Source organism: Podarcis pityusensis, assembly GCF_964106645.2.
Source record: "Podarcis pityusensis genome assembly, chromosome: 12".
NCBI classification, from domain to species: Eukaryota; Metazoa; Chordata; class Lepidosauria; order Squamata; family Lacertidae; genus Podarcis; species Podarcis pityusensis.
Genome location: NC_138037.1, coordinates 54,039,202 through 54,054,524, shown reverse-complemented (window position 1 = coordinate 54,054,524; position 15,323 = coordinate 54,039,202). Strand labels below are relative to the sequence as shown.

At 44.1% G+C, this 15,323-nt stretch overlaps 1 protein-coding gene across 3 annotated transcripts in view; it reads left to right on the top strand.

Annotated features, from left to right (window-relative positions):
* LOC308459952 (engulfment and cell motility protein 1) overlaps nt 1-15,323 on the top strand; it is a 194,480-nt gene that overhangs the window by 25,260 nt on the left and 153,897 nt on the right. The window lies entirely within an intron of this gene.

Sequence of the window (15,323 nt, the reverse complement as noted above, 5' to 3'; positions counted from 1 at the left end):
TGGCTGCTGTGATGTTATTAGCGATGAATGAGGGGGGTCTTAAACCTGCATTAATTAAATTCCAGAATTTCTTGTCGTCACGGGTTTTAATGGCCACTGACAGTGCCGTCCAGCGTTCTTTCGCAAAGAACAATTTCTTATGATGGAGCAGCTTCTTGTAGTATGAACGGAATTGGGCTAACTCCCTGATTTTGCTCTGGGTGCTGTCTGATTTCATATCAGACTGAAGAAATCTAAGCCTACTTCTGCACTGTTTGCATTCTTGGTCGAACCAAGTTTGATTCTTCCAGGTTAGAATCGCACGGGAAGGTTTCGTAAGTGAAGGAAGCAAGAAGGCTAGAATTTGCTGGAAAGTTGAGAAATGATTCACATTCATTGTTAACAGCTGAGCTTTCAGGGCTAGGATCTCAGGGGAATTTAGGAGGACTTTTATGTCTTGCTCCAGATAGAAATCCCACTTCTTACGTCCAGGAGCTAAGATCAGTGGATCCTGGGGGTGGAGTGAGCTGGGAAGCCCCAGCTGTGTGTGGAGGAAGGAGATGGCGATTGGCAGGTGGTCACTTTCGGTTCTGTTGAACACATTGAAACAATATGCCTTATCATTAAATGCCGAGGAGGACCAGATGTAGTCTATAACGCTTGCCCCTCTAGATCCTAGAAAAGTATAGAATCCCCCGGACCAGTCTTTGGGTGTGCCATGCAAGCTGTGCAGCCCGCAGTTTATGGTAAACTCCAGTAGTATGATGCCAGCCCTATTAATGGTCTTATCATGTGAATTCCACATAGGAAACCACTCCGGGAAGGCGAAGTAATCTCCCTACATGAGATAACACCTCCAGGTTTCTCTGCCCTCCATCAATCGCGGACTGTGGGTCGGGGGGGAGAGGAGTAGCGTTGTTAATCCAGGTGGATTGCTTTTTCAGGGCTCTGCCACCACTGGTGATCTCCGGCATTGAATGTGTTGGAATCCCTGTGTGGCAAAGATCTTTGCTAACCAAAGTAGGATCCCAGTTTCCTCTGTTCACCTGGTTTGGCTCCCCAGAAATAGCTTTGTTTAAAAGAACTGGTCATGCCAAAGACAATTAACGCACCTGCACAAGAGTCACTTGTTGGAAAGACTAACCACTTTGAAATAGATTTCAGAGGCAAGCACCTTTCAAATTATCTGCTCATGTCATACCGTATTTTTCGCTCTATAGGATGCACCGGACGATAAGACACACCTAGTTTGTGGGGGAGGAAACAAGAAGAAAAAAATTCTGAACCCCAGAAGCCAGAACAGCAAGAGGGATCTGGCTTCTGGGATAGCCTCTTGCTGTTCTGGCTTTGGGGACAGCCTTTGAAGCCTCCGCCTTCACCCCGCTGCCCTGCGGAGGCTGCGCAGCCATCCCCAAGCTAGAACAGTGAGACAGAGCACTGCGCAGCGCTCCGTCTCCCTGTTCTGGCTTTGGGCTTAGCCGCGCAGCCTGCATTCGCTCCATAGGACGCACACAAATCTTCCCTTACTTTTTAGAAGGGAAAAAGTGCGTCCTATAGAGCGAAAAATACGGTAATTATATCAGGTGATGAGCTGGTGGGCAGCCTCACCTACTTGTCTGGAACCAACTCTCCATCTCTACTGTAGCAGTAAGATGGGTGCAGTAATAATGAACCAACTTGTTCCACCAGAAATACCCTAGATTGCTAAAGCGTTGCATTTCATTTAGGTTTGCAATGATGAGGGCTGTCTTTCAGATTTGAAAACAGCTTCCACTTGCAGTAAAAATTCTTAGGAGGCTCTTTGCATGCTCCAGTGTCAAAATTAATAAAACACCAACAGAGTCAAAATGTTGTCTATTTTCATTGAAAGAATGTTATTCTCTTTTAATGCACTGGAATGTGGCAGTTCTGCTTCTTTTACAATGAACATCTAGCCATCGCTGTTCAACTGTATCTACAGTAATAGGAAACCTCATGGAAAAGATTCAAAGTGATTTGTAAGGAAGCCAGACTATTTGTATGGAGCAGATTAGTTGCAGTTAATTAAGCAGTAAATTGGGGACAGGCTTTAAAGAGGAGAATTTCAGCAAGATATGTGGGGCAGTCACTGTGCCTGGCAGGAGTCTTTAATCAGGAGCTGTATTCTGTATCCCCTGTCTAAAATCATTAATTTAAACAAGGTTTCTACAGCCCTTCAGGCCCTCTATTTTGGACATCTGGTGTGACTAATAACAGGTGTTCATTGAAAAATGTTGAGATTTCCTAGCCAGAACAGTAGAAATAAACTAGTGGTTTATGAATATGGGCAAATCAGCTCTTCATTATTGTTCAGTTAATAGTCTACAAAATATTATGACCTTTGATAATTTGAATATCAGATTATGAGAATAGGAATGTGAGGGTTTAAAAAGTCAAACAAAGCAGTAATTCAGTGCCAGTGAATTTGCCGAGGGCTGCACCTTGCTGCTTCATATTACAGATCTGGCTAGTAGGAACTTTTGACTTGCTCTCCCATTTCTGCCAGCCAGCTGACATGTGATGATTGTGTGCGCCTTCAGAGTAGGTGCATTATAGAGCTAAGCCAGTGGTTGGAAATTAGCTCCCCCTGCAATTGGGCTCTTCACCAGAGAGAGTACTTTAGACCCTTCCCCTAAGATGAGATGTGCATATCTTATCACAGAGAAGATTTGAATGTTCCTGTTTCGACATTGTAAATACACGCAGCCAGCTGAAAGCAGATATTACATCACAGTATAGCTAGCTGCTGGTGGAGTTTCATTTTTGTTTTAGTTGCCTGACGCTATGTTTCATAGAATCATAAAATCTTAGAATTATAGAGTTGGAAGAAACCACAGAGTCATCTAGTCCAATTCCCTGCAATGCAGGAATCTCAGCTAAAGCACCCATGACAGATGGCCACTCAACCTCTGCGTTTTGTTGAATGGCTTAGTACAATAGTCTTTATTTTTCAATATTGGATCCATGCTGAAAAATGTTATTTCAGTGCTTGAAGATACATACACACTCACTTATGATTCTAAAGACATGAGATCATGGAGTTTAAAAGAAAAGAGTAGGAAGAAAGGTTCATGTTCTTTTGTTAACTGGTGTGTTTAAGTTTATGAGTTTCAAAATGGTGTTTAGTAAATTCAGGAGGATCTGATTATCCAGACATCTGGCAATGCATGTCTCTCTCATTGCCTCTGTTTAGGAAGGCAGTTAAGACTTATCTCTTTACTCAGGCTTTGGAGGCCTCCCTGGAATGCTGTGCTTGTAGAGAGTATTCATTCATATAATGAATAATAAGAGCAGAGATGGTGTAAGAATTTCGTAGAACTTCTTGTAGTGCAGATCCCTTGCTCAGTGCATTCAAAACATGAAACTTATGTCAGAATGCTGAGCTTGACTGCACAATCTCTTCTGAGCTGGCTGGTTTCCTATGGTAAACTTCAAAGTAAATTAGAATAAATTTTAGCTAGTCTCCATGGCGACAAACTCAAATGTAGCAGGGTACAGAACTATTTGGAGAACTGCCCACTCTGTGACCGTATATAATTTCCTTCCCCTCCAGAGGTTTCGGGCTCCATTTCCCAGCTGGCATGAGTTGAAGGGAGCTGTGGTCCAAAAATTCTTGAGAGTGCCGGGTTGGGGAAGGCTGACATATGAGCTGCTCTGAATTCCTTAGAGGAAGAGCAGGGCATAAAGCAAATAAATAAAAGGCGGGAAGTTTTCGGTGGCAGGTGGGGAAGTCTGAAAACAGGACACAGCACCTATGCTCCAGATTTTTGACATTTCACATGACATAATAATCCTTGGTTTGCAGGGGCCGGGGAGGAGATTTCCAGCAGTAGCCAGTAAAATATCTCTCTGTAGCCCTCTGATCTGCTCCTGGTTGCATTCCTTCTGTGCTGGATCACTGCCATGGTGATCTGGCGCAGGAAGAGCAATGTAGCCAGAACTAAATCAAATGGCTGCAAAGATAGGGAGGCTTATTGGTGGTGGTTAAACCACAGAGCCTAGGACTTGCCAATCAGAAGGTCGCTGGTTCGAATCCCTGCGTCGGGGTGAGCTCCCGTTGCTCGGTCCCTGCTCCTGCCAACCTAGCAGTTTGAAAGCACGTCAAAGTGCAAATAGATAAATAGGTACTGCTCCGGCGGGAAGGTAAACGGCGTTTCCGTGCGCTGCTCTGGTTCGCCAGAAGCGGCTTCGTCATGCTGGTCACATGACCTGGAAGCTGTACGCCGGCTCCCTCGGCCAATAAAGCGAGATGAGCGCCGCAACCCCAGAGTCGGCCACGACTGGACCTAATGGTCAAGGGTCCCTTTACCTTTACCTAGTGAAATTTATTTCACCCATCTGTAAGGCCAACTCCCTCACCAAGAATCTTAAAATTTCACCTACCCATCCCAATTTCGGGCAACATTTCCTCCTTCCCCTCCAGAAATGACTGAATCAATTTAGCCGAAACATTTTGACTGACTTGTGTGAAAACTAAGCATTTGGTTTATTCTTAGTATGTGCCTCTAGAGGTCAGCATCTCCCCAGCAGAGCTTAAGGGAGTCTGCATGCTGTTGGCGACATAGCAGTTGATAAGACTGCAAATAACCCCTGGTGGGCAACGCTGTTGTTCACTGCAAATAGCCGCTCCTGCGTAGAATCCCACAGAGTCTCATGGTGGTAGTTGTCTGATGTGCAAAATACCTTTATAGACAATGAAATGGCATGTAACGACGGTCTTCCTGTGTTCTGCATAGGAAGCCAAAAACAGCATGGTGGAATTTCGGACGCCTCTTAGTCTCTCTTGCCTGATTCTTTTTTCTCCCTTGTGAGGCATTTTAGTTAAAAGTACTAAATCAATCTCCTGTCACCAGCATCTTCCATCAAGGTGCCTTTTCCACCTGACAAATGCATTTGCTGTGCGTTCTTCACTGAATTGTGACCCCCGAGGTACAGTCTGTGTTGGCATCACATTTGATAAACTGAGTTTGGCTAGAGACACATACCTGATGAGAGGGGAAGCAAGGAGATAAGCAGCTTATCTGCAGGGTCATATTGGGAGATGGGTCCTTTTTTTCTCACTGGAAACTCGGGTAGCCTCAGTGGGTAGCCTCAGCAAGCACCGGCTGCAACAGATGTGCTAGTGATGGCCTTTCTTGGGCAGGGATAGCTTGGCCCCAGTGATTCACGCATTGGTCACCACAAGAGGTGATTATTGCCTTGCACAATATTACATCTTTATACCTTATTTTAAAGGGACACTGTTGGCGCTGTGGGTTAAACCACAGAGCCTAGGACTTGCCTATCAGAAGGTCGGCGGTTCGAATCCCCGCGACGGGGTGAGCTCCCGTTGCTCGGTCCCTGCTCCTGCCAACCTAGCAGTTTGAAAGCACATCAAAGTGCAAGTAGATAAATAGGTACCGCTCCGGTGGGAAGGTAAACGGCATTTCCGTGCGCTGCTCTGGTTCGCCAGAAGCGGCTTAGTCATGCTGGCCACATGACCCGGAAGCTGTACGCCGGCTCCCTCGGCCAATAAAGCGAGATGAGCGCTGCAACCCCAGAGTCGGCCATGACTGGACCTAATGTTCAGGGGTCCCTTTACCTTTACCTTATTTTAAGCCTTACTGTATCTTGCCCTCCTCCACATTTTACAATTGCAGCAACCTTGTGAATGTTGGTAATGCTGAGAGAGTGTCACCGGCCAGTAGCACTTAGTGAGTTTTGCTCCTGAGACATTTAAGCCTGGGTCTTTGTGGTCTCACTCCATCAGTCTAACCTTTGCACCATATTATCAGTTTAATCTCCCAGATATATGTTAGCGGTAATGAGCTTAATGCTCTGCTGTTCAAGATGTGACATTTAAAGGTCTAAGAATTATGTGAAATGTTGGCAGGTCATTGCACTTAAGCATTAATAGAAGGGCTGCTGACACATGAGTGATGGAGACAGAACGGCCATCTTCATTGTCGACAGGTGTTGCTGAGTTGTGTGTTTTCTGGGCTGGGACATGAACTACTGCCCAAGTTCTTTCCCAAGAAATGATGAAACCTGTCTAAACTAAGCAAATTGGTGTGTGTGAGAGGCAAGGAGTTTTTTGTTTTTTTGCTTACCCCCCCCCCATCCGTCAATGGAATCAGCCAGATATTGCACACATTCTTTGCTTTCATGCAAATCTCCATGGTCTTAACAGCTAGAAACTTGCTTATATTTTTGTATTCTGCGTCCAACAGGAAATTCCTGAAAAATTGCAGGATACACACAGGCCAAAGTTTAGTGATAAGAACCTTTTTGAAACATTAAAAAAGAGGTTTGTTTTGAGGGGTGTAGTCTACTCTGAGTTTTCTTATCTCTTCTGAAAGTTGTCAGGGAATTATTTCTGTGGAGCCACTTTTACCAGTCTGCTGTCTGCAATTCTGAATCTGACTTGCGGCTAATGACGGCCCTTCAATATGATTTACTGGTACTGCATCAAGTTTTGCAGAGTTCATTTTTGAGCCCCGTCATCGTGGGAAGAGTGGTTTGCCGCTCAAACAGCCCTGTTGGCCGTATCCAGTAATCACATTCAGCAGCTTATGTCAAAACCACTGCTCTCTGCCTCTTCCTAGCAGCATTGTGGAGCCTGCCAAATTTGCTTGGCAGACGACACTGAACAAATAACAGTGTGCAACGCAAATTGTTAAAATAAACAAACCCCCCTTTTAGCTCGCCAGTTATTTCCTTGCTAGATTTGAACCTGGCAAAGGGGAATGGATTGCTTCATTTTACAGCCTCCCTGTAATTTCCCTTTGGCTGGGAAGATACGCTCTGTCCCTCCATGAACTGATGGCATTGGATTTGGAGATGCTGTCGACCTGTTGCACTATCAAAGTCTTGATTGCATTTGGAACAATAACTCAGAGCAGTAGTTCTTTTTTTTAAGGGGCAGTGAAGAGCCTGGATCTGATTAGTTTATTTTTAAAACTAGATTTTTTTTTAGCATGGTCCAGCTAGAGTTAAAGAACTCTTAAAGCGCAATTCGATGCAGGTCTGCTCAAGTCAGCCCCACTGAATTCAGTGCGAGTGACTTCCAGGTGTATGTGTATAGCATTGTAGTCTAAATCTCCAGTGATTCCAGTGGGAGAATTAAGCACACACCTAACCTAAAATTGCATGCCATGCTCTCATTTACCAACTTCTTGAGTATTTAGAGGCCATTTTGATGTTGAAGTCCAGCAAAATCTGGAAGGGCATATGTTCCCCACTGCTGACTGATAGCTAGAATAGATAAAATTAATTTGGAACAACATTTTATCTGAAGTAGGGTGCCATTTTCATGTAACTAACCATACTTGAGTATGTGTAAATATATTTAACTGTAAGGTCTGCTGATCTCTTCTTACATGCAATGATTTTCTTAAGGCTAACAGGGGAGCTTTGTGGCTGGACTTGAATCTCAATCCAGGTTTCTCAGGTTGAAATCTAAAACTCTGCTCAAGGTTCCATAGAGGCTACCACCAAAAGTTTAAAAGTAATGGATAGGCAGTGAAGGAAAGCAGGCAACTTTTCATTCTGTATCAGCTGGTGGTTTGTAGAATAGGCACTCCTTGTTCTTGGGACACATGCTCTTGGTTTCGGATGAAATAATTGTATATAGCAGAACAGGCAATGTAGGAAAGCAAAATATCATCTGAAGGTGATGCTATACAAATTAAACAATGGAACCACAATTCAAGTGGTTGGCCCTGGTCAATGACTAGTTTTAAAGGAAGGTTGTTACAAAGAGCTGCATGTTTCTTGCTTTCCAAATTAGGCTGGGGGTAGATACCAGCGATAGAACTGTGTGTTCCTGTGCATAATGTTTGCCTTAAAGTTGGCAGGGCAGAAAGCAATAGTTTTCCTTCAGCTGCCATTTTCTCATCCCAGATACTGTATATGTTGAACTTGGTTTAAATATACTCAGAGTCGAGAGTGGATTTCATTCTCTTTATTCAGCTCATAGTGGTGAAGAGGAACGGAAGTCCCCCCAGAATGTCTTCTTTATATACATTATTTACACAATGGGCCCCACGTGATTGGCTAATTTCGTGATTCACCTGTAGGCCAATCAGGTTGTGGATTTACTTCCTCCTGGAGCTGGATTGGGTGGCTCCTGTGGACCAATCAGATTGCTGCATTCTGGACCCTATTCTAGGACCAATCAGACTGCTGCATTCTGAATCCTATTGTTCTAGGACCAATCAGACGGCTGCCTTTTGGATCCTATTCAACTCAGTACATAACATTGGTAAATTGAACACTTTCAAAAGATACCCCTGTGACTCCCAAAACGGCCATGTTGACCGCTTAAGGAATACAGGGGCCTAGGCAAGCCATTTCACACAAGACCAAGGGTGGCAGGGCGGGGGGCTGGTGTAAGAGCTATTTCAGCACACCCACCCCACCCATCCTTTGGCCTCCTCGTTCTGTAGTCCACCCACCTTCCCACAGGAACTATTGTCATTTCTCTGGCTCATCAGTTGAATGGCTTTGCTGGTGGGATTTTTCACCTATTCTGCCCCAATGTGGTGGGCATGATGGAATGACAGGGGGAAGCTTAAATACATTAGTCAGCCACATTAGCAGGTAAGTGCAGAAGTCATGAGGTAGCTAAGTTAAGTTTCAGTGAGCACCCTTACGCATCTTTAAAGGCGAAGGGTTCATTCCTGAGGCTTGCCTTCAGGGCTGTGGGACTCACAAGCATTTGTTCACCTTTGTGGCCAACCTATAGCACCTGCCTGGAGTTGCGGGATGGGGTGGAGCAGGCTGGCCTCCTCGCTCACCTGAGAGCATGGTGCTGAAGGCAAGGGGTACAGGGGAAGCGGGCTGGCATTAGTTAGTTCCTACCTTGGTTCCCCTGTGGAGCTACGTTTGGGGGCTAAATAAGTAAATGCGGCCCAGTTCCCCAAAGGTAGGAGTCCTGCCTCTTGTGTGCTCGTAGACACTTAACACAGTCATGGGTTCGATCCCCACATTGGGCAAAATATGTTAGCATTGCATTGGGGTTGTACTAGGTGACTCTCATGGTGCTTTCCATTTCGATGATTCGATTCTATTTCATTTACAGTGGTACCTCTGGTTACGAACTTAATTTGTTCTGGAGGTCCGTTCTTAACCTGAAACCATTCTTAACCTGAGGTACCACCTTGGCTAATGGGGCCTCCCGCTGCCCCCGCTACACAATTTCTGTTCTCCTCCTGAGGTAAAGTTCTTAACCCAAGGTACTACTTCCAGGTTAGCGGAGTCTGTAACCCGAATTGTTTGTAATCCAAGGTGTTTGTAACCCGAGTCTTTTGTGAGCTAGTCAAGTAGGTTCAAACCATTGAGATGGATGACGTTGTAGTATTGAGCCACTGGAAATGTGCAATGCAGAGTTCTTTTAATATGTTGTGCAGCATGTGGCCGTGCAGATCATGCCATTCTCCTATCTTCTCCCTCCCTCCCTCCCCCCCCCCCACTTTAGTGGAGGAATGTTTTATATAGATCGTCATAATAAACCCCTCCCTTTGTGTAGGGGAGAGATCCGTGTTACGAGCACCGAACACAAAGTGTTTGCACATAGAGTTTCCAGGCGTGCTTAGGGCAAACTCATGGAGAGAGAAGGTGTTGTGAACGTTGAGTCTTTGCTACCGAAGCCTAACCCTTGCAGGTTAACACAACTAGCTGGAAAATGGGACCTATTGTACCAGCAGCCGTGCTGCTCTACCCTTGGGACATAGTTTCTGTTCGTGCATAGCATTTAAACTTGGTTGCTTGGTGTCAAAATCTTAACAGCTGCTGCCTGTGTCTCCTAGGCAGCTGGTAACATTCAAATGGCTGATTTGTTTTGAGAGGCTGACTCCTCTCCCTGGATTTTTGTTTGACCGTGACACAATTTGACTTGTTCTTCTATGCACAAAGCAATGCACCATGGGCTTGCTTGGACAGAGACATTTTCAGAAATGCCACCTAAAGCCTAGACTTCAAACTCTTCTGCATAGATCAGGAAATCTACTAGTCATTTTGGAATCTGGTTTCTCAGTCAGGAATAGCTGCCATGGATTAGTGCCAGTTATTCTGCCTTTGAAAGCCAGGCCTATTCAGCTACGATAACTTGAGATATATGAAAACATACCTTGTGTTTCTTTCAAGACATCAGGGCACTGTCCGTGAGCTTGGTCACGTCGAGCTTCCAGTGTCTTCTAGGGGTTACGCTTGTGGGTTGGAATCCCTGTGTGGCAAAGATACAGATCTCTGCTAACCAAAGTAGGATCCCAGTCTCCTCTGTTCACCTGGTTTGGCTCCCCAGAAATAGCTTTGTTTAAAAGAACTGGCCATGCCAAAGCAGCTTAGTCCAGGCTGCTTGGCCCAGCTTACTTATGTGTAGATAAGCCAGGTGTGAAAGGTACTAGATGCTGAAAAATTCAAAGGAGAGAAGAACACAAACCAAGGGTGGGGAGCGTGTGGCTATCCTGGTGCTATTGAACTGGATTGGCTAATGGTTAGGGGTGATGGGAGTTGTAGTTGGAGCACCACATTTTTTATATTCTGTTGGAAGCTGCCCAGAGTGGCTGGGGCAACTCAATGAGATGAGTGGGGTATAAGCATTACTACTACTACTACTACAACAACAACAATGACTTTATTTGCGTAGCCAACAGGCCATAGCATCAAAGGACAAACACCGACAAAAATACATTACAAATATAGTTACCGTATAATCTTATGGCCTATTAAAACCCTAGGTAAAAGCTGGATTATCATTCATCAATGACCCTCTGTCCCATGGGCGGACAGATTGTTCCAGGTCGGTTAAGTAAATAGATCAGCCAAATTGAAAGATTATAAATATAAATGGTCAGGACAGGGAGAAAGATAATAATAACCAGATGCAGGTAAGTTAATACTCTCAGTACTTAAAACTTGGCAGAGATAATGAAATACTAATAATAAAACATAATGATAATAATGATAAACTCCTAAGCGAGAAATCCGGGTGGATGTGAGGGCGATCTGGCTGCGACATCTGTCACCCCATTGATCGCCAGGGTTGATTTGGCTGAACTGGCTGGCTAGGCGGGTGTCCCCTTCCTCCCTCACCACTCCATGTGCGTCCCTCCCGAAGCTGCGCGCTCGGTGGAAGAGGACGACCATCCCAGATAGAAGGAGTGTACCGTTCTTCGGTCAAGGGTATACGATAGCTGCTGCTACTACTACTACTACTACTACCAAACCTGATATAAATTATCCTCCATCTCTCTTCATGCCTACAGTGATGCATTGCCAAACGAAGGTCCATAATCTTCCTTCATCCTTACCGTGCAAATCTTCAACCTTCAATGGCATCCAACCCCTACAGCCGTTCATAGTGATAGGTAAAGGGACCCCTGACCATTAGGTCCAGTCGTGGCTGACTCTGGGGTTGCGGCGCTCATCTCGCTTTATTGGCCGAGGGAGCCGGTGTACAGCTTCCAGGTCATGTGGCCAGCATGACTAAGCCACTTCTGGCGAACCAGAGCAGCGAACAAAAACGCCATTTAGCTTCCCGCCGGAGCGGTACCTATTGATCTGCTTGCACTTTGACATGCTTTCGAACTGCTAGGTGGGCAGGAGCTGGGACCGAGGAGCGGGAGCTCATCCTGCCGCGGGGATTCGAACCGCCGACCTTCTGATCGGCAAGTCCTAGGCTCTGTGGTTTAACCCACAGCGCCACCCACTTCCCTAGTTCATAGTGATAGGTACTAGTAAAATATATCCATAGAATGTCCCACATATTTGTGAATGATTTGCTGTGTGTAGCTGGCCTTTGAACGGAATTTTCATCATGGGCAAGAGAGAGACTCTTTGAAAGCTTGAAGGGAAAGGGAAAGGGAAAGGGAAAGGAGGAGAGCGTTTGGGTTTGCAGAATGGTTCATGACTATATTAATATTTTAGTTTCACAAAATAACAGGAAGAATATTGAATATTTTGTAAGCAACGGTCCGGAAGTAATGCCATTTTAATACTGTCTTTGTCGTTACATAGAATTTCATGTCAGCAGTTCTGACATAGCTGTAGTATTGTGGTTCTACATTTAAAACCAATTTATCTTACGCAGCGTTAGCTTATAGTTGAAATGTTGAAGCACTGAAGAGGAAGTAATGTTTCAGATCCTCTCGTTTTAATTACTTAAGCTAAATGATCATAGGAGTTCATAAATCTACTTTTAAAATAAAACTTTAGATTTGTTGACATTTCTTAAATTGGAAATAGGTATATTCAGATTCCTGATTGTCAGCCTGCCATTTGTGTGTGTGTTTAGCAGTCCTCTAGGTAAAAGTGTAGTTAAGGAAAGTAACAATCAGGTAAAACTTTATACAGTGGTACCTCGGGTTACACACGCTTCAGGTTACAGACACTTCAGGCTACAGACTCCGCCATCCCAGAAATAGTACCTCGGGTTAAGAACTTTGCTTCAGGATGAGAACAGAAATCACACGGCAGCAGCGGGAGGTCGCATTAGCTAAAGTGGTACCTCAGGTTAAGAACGGACCTCCAGAACGAAATAAGTTCTTAATCCGAGGTACCACTGTAATACAAAAGCACACATACACATACTTTGTAGGTTCTTACCACATTCACCAGTGTCATGAGTTTTAAGTGTAATTTTATCTGACCCAGTACTGCCTATTTTTATCAGGTCCTGGACCCACATCCTGGACAGGCTTGCTGACTTTGGCACTTGTATACAAGGCTGGATAGGGGGTGTATCCATGACCAGTTCCCTGAATTCTGGCACATTTGTGTCTCATTACTGATTCAAAGTGTTCTTGCATCCCGGTTGGCTTTGCCCATCAGAACGACATTTGATTTGAAGCTAGTGCTTGATGAGGTCTTAGTTCCTATTAAAGGCATTGCAAAATTCAACCCATTCAACTAATGCTGTATTAAAAATTCACGAAACATTTGTCAAATTCAAAGCACCAGCAGCAATTTGGGAAGGGCCCCCCAATGTGAGCAATGGGTAGGGAGGCAAACAGCAGTGGAGGAAAAGTGCCCTTTTTGGGACGTCGCTATCGCTGTATTTTGTGCACAGTTGTGGGGCTCAGTGCATCACATGTAACTGCAGTGCTGAACCTTATATCTTTTTTTCTGAGACTTTGCTGATCTTTGGAATTTAGTCCTTAAGTAGCAGCTGCATGAATACAAAAGGAAAAAGGGTACCAGGTCAGAAAGTGCTCCCATTCCAAAAATCATAATCAGCATGACATGAACGAAAATATCCAATGTGTTCCCTTTCCTGCAAAATCTTTGCTTCTCTTCATAACAAAATTTAGACCACTAATTAGATCAGGGGTTGTCAACCTGGTCCCTCCTGCCCACTAGTGGGCATTTCAGGATTCTAGGTGGGCGGTACGGGGGGTTCTACGGCACAAGCTGAATTCTCCTTCCATCGAGCACTGGTGGGCGGTAAGGAAATTTTACCATCAGGAAAGATGCATTAGTGGGCAGTAGGTATAAAAAGGTTGACTACCCCTAGATAAAAAAGGTAAAGGTAAATTAACCCTGGGCGGTTAAGTCCAGTCAAAGGAGACTATGAGGTGCAGCACTCATCTCGCTTTTCAGGCCAAGGGAGCCAGCGTTTGTCCACAGACAGCTTTCTAGGTCATGTGGCCAGCATGACTAAACCGCTTCTGGCGCAACAGAAAACTGTGACGGAAGCCAGAGCACATGGAAACACCGTTTACCTTCCTGCTAGAAGCCTTAATTTGTTGCACTTATCAAAGTGTTGCTGTCCAGATATTGTTGGTCTCCAACTCCCATCTGTTCCAGCAAGCATGGCCAGTGATCAGTAGTGATGGGCGTTGCAGTCCTAGGAAAAAGAAGTCCAATGTCTTATGTATATTTCATGTAATGCTTTAGTTTTTAGGGGTTTCTTTTAATGAGAATTAGGATCTACACATCAAGTATATTGGAACACAGATAACTTTACGGCATAGTACAGCATACAACAGAGATTTGTCTAATGCTGTACATGTTTCTTACTCTGATATTTTCCCTGGCTCCTTTTGAATGAAGTACAGTACCTAGCACATGACTGGCACACAACAGTGTTTCATAGTAGCTGTACATAGTTGGAAAACAGTCTGAGTATTGCACTATTGTGTGTTGCCAATGAGAAACAGCAACTTCTTTGGTGCCTTTGCAAAGCAGATGGTAATGATATAAAGTAGCTTAGGAGAGGAAATGAAGGCTGCTTTCTCCAGCTGTGACTACAAGAGAATATTAGGTAGGTGGAATGTAATTTCCCAAACTGGAATCTGTCCAGGGACGCTCTAATCTGCCAAAAACATGCCATGAGCTGCTTAATGACCACAAGTAATCACAGTTTTGGATTTACATTTCATCAAAGTGATGGCATCTTAAGCAGCACAGTGTTCACTTAAGCTGTCTAAAGTTCACAGAGGTTTTTTCAATCTTCGTGTAGCTCCAGTTGCTATGCGTTTTTCACAAACATAAAGATAGCAGTGAAATATAGTTGACTATGAAATGCATAAATAGATCTTGGCTTCTTTAGACATAGAAATCAAGATCCGCAGTTGTGTGCCCATCTACATGCTCACTAGACTCCCGTTGATTTCAGAGGGAATTAATTAACATAACTAGGTGCAGGATTTCAACACAACTGTTTATTCATCTCAATATTTATAGGCTGCCTTTCAGAGAGTAACCTTCCAAAGATGGCTCATTATATCATATAAAATCCATCAACCCTATTAAAACTAGAAATCTCAGTTGTTTTCTAGGTGGTAAATATATTACACCATCAATAGTTAAGCTAAAGCAGCAAAGAAACAATAAAAATATGCATATTAAAAAAGCTGCCAGCAAAGCATAAAAACAGCAGCAGTTGAATATAAGACAGCTAGAATTTCAGTTAAAATTCTGACAAAATGACTGACAAAATTCCGTGGAGCACTGTTAACTGTTCCCCACGTTGCAGATGGTTGAAGTTGGGTATTTAATATTTTCAGTCCCAAGCTGTGGAATACTCTCCCAGCTGAGATTAAACAGATATCCTCACTTCAAGGCAATTCTTGAAGTCAAGAACCTGTTTATGCTGACAGGCAGCTGTTTAATTTTTGTCTTGATTCGCTGGTTACCTTAATGTTTATCTTATTTTTATTCTATGTTGTAACATTGTAAACCACCCTGATATTGCATGATACAGTCGTATACAAATAACTTCTATTCCTCTATACATAAAAATGGAAGGTTGTCGTCATGCTGCCTGCATTGGAAGATTTATAGTGCTGTATCACAATGCTGGATTTGCATGAAGTCAGGGCAGGGCAGGAGGAGCAAAAGAGAAG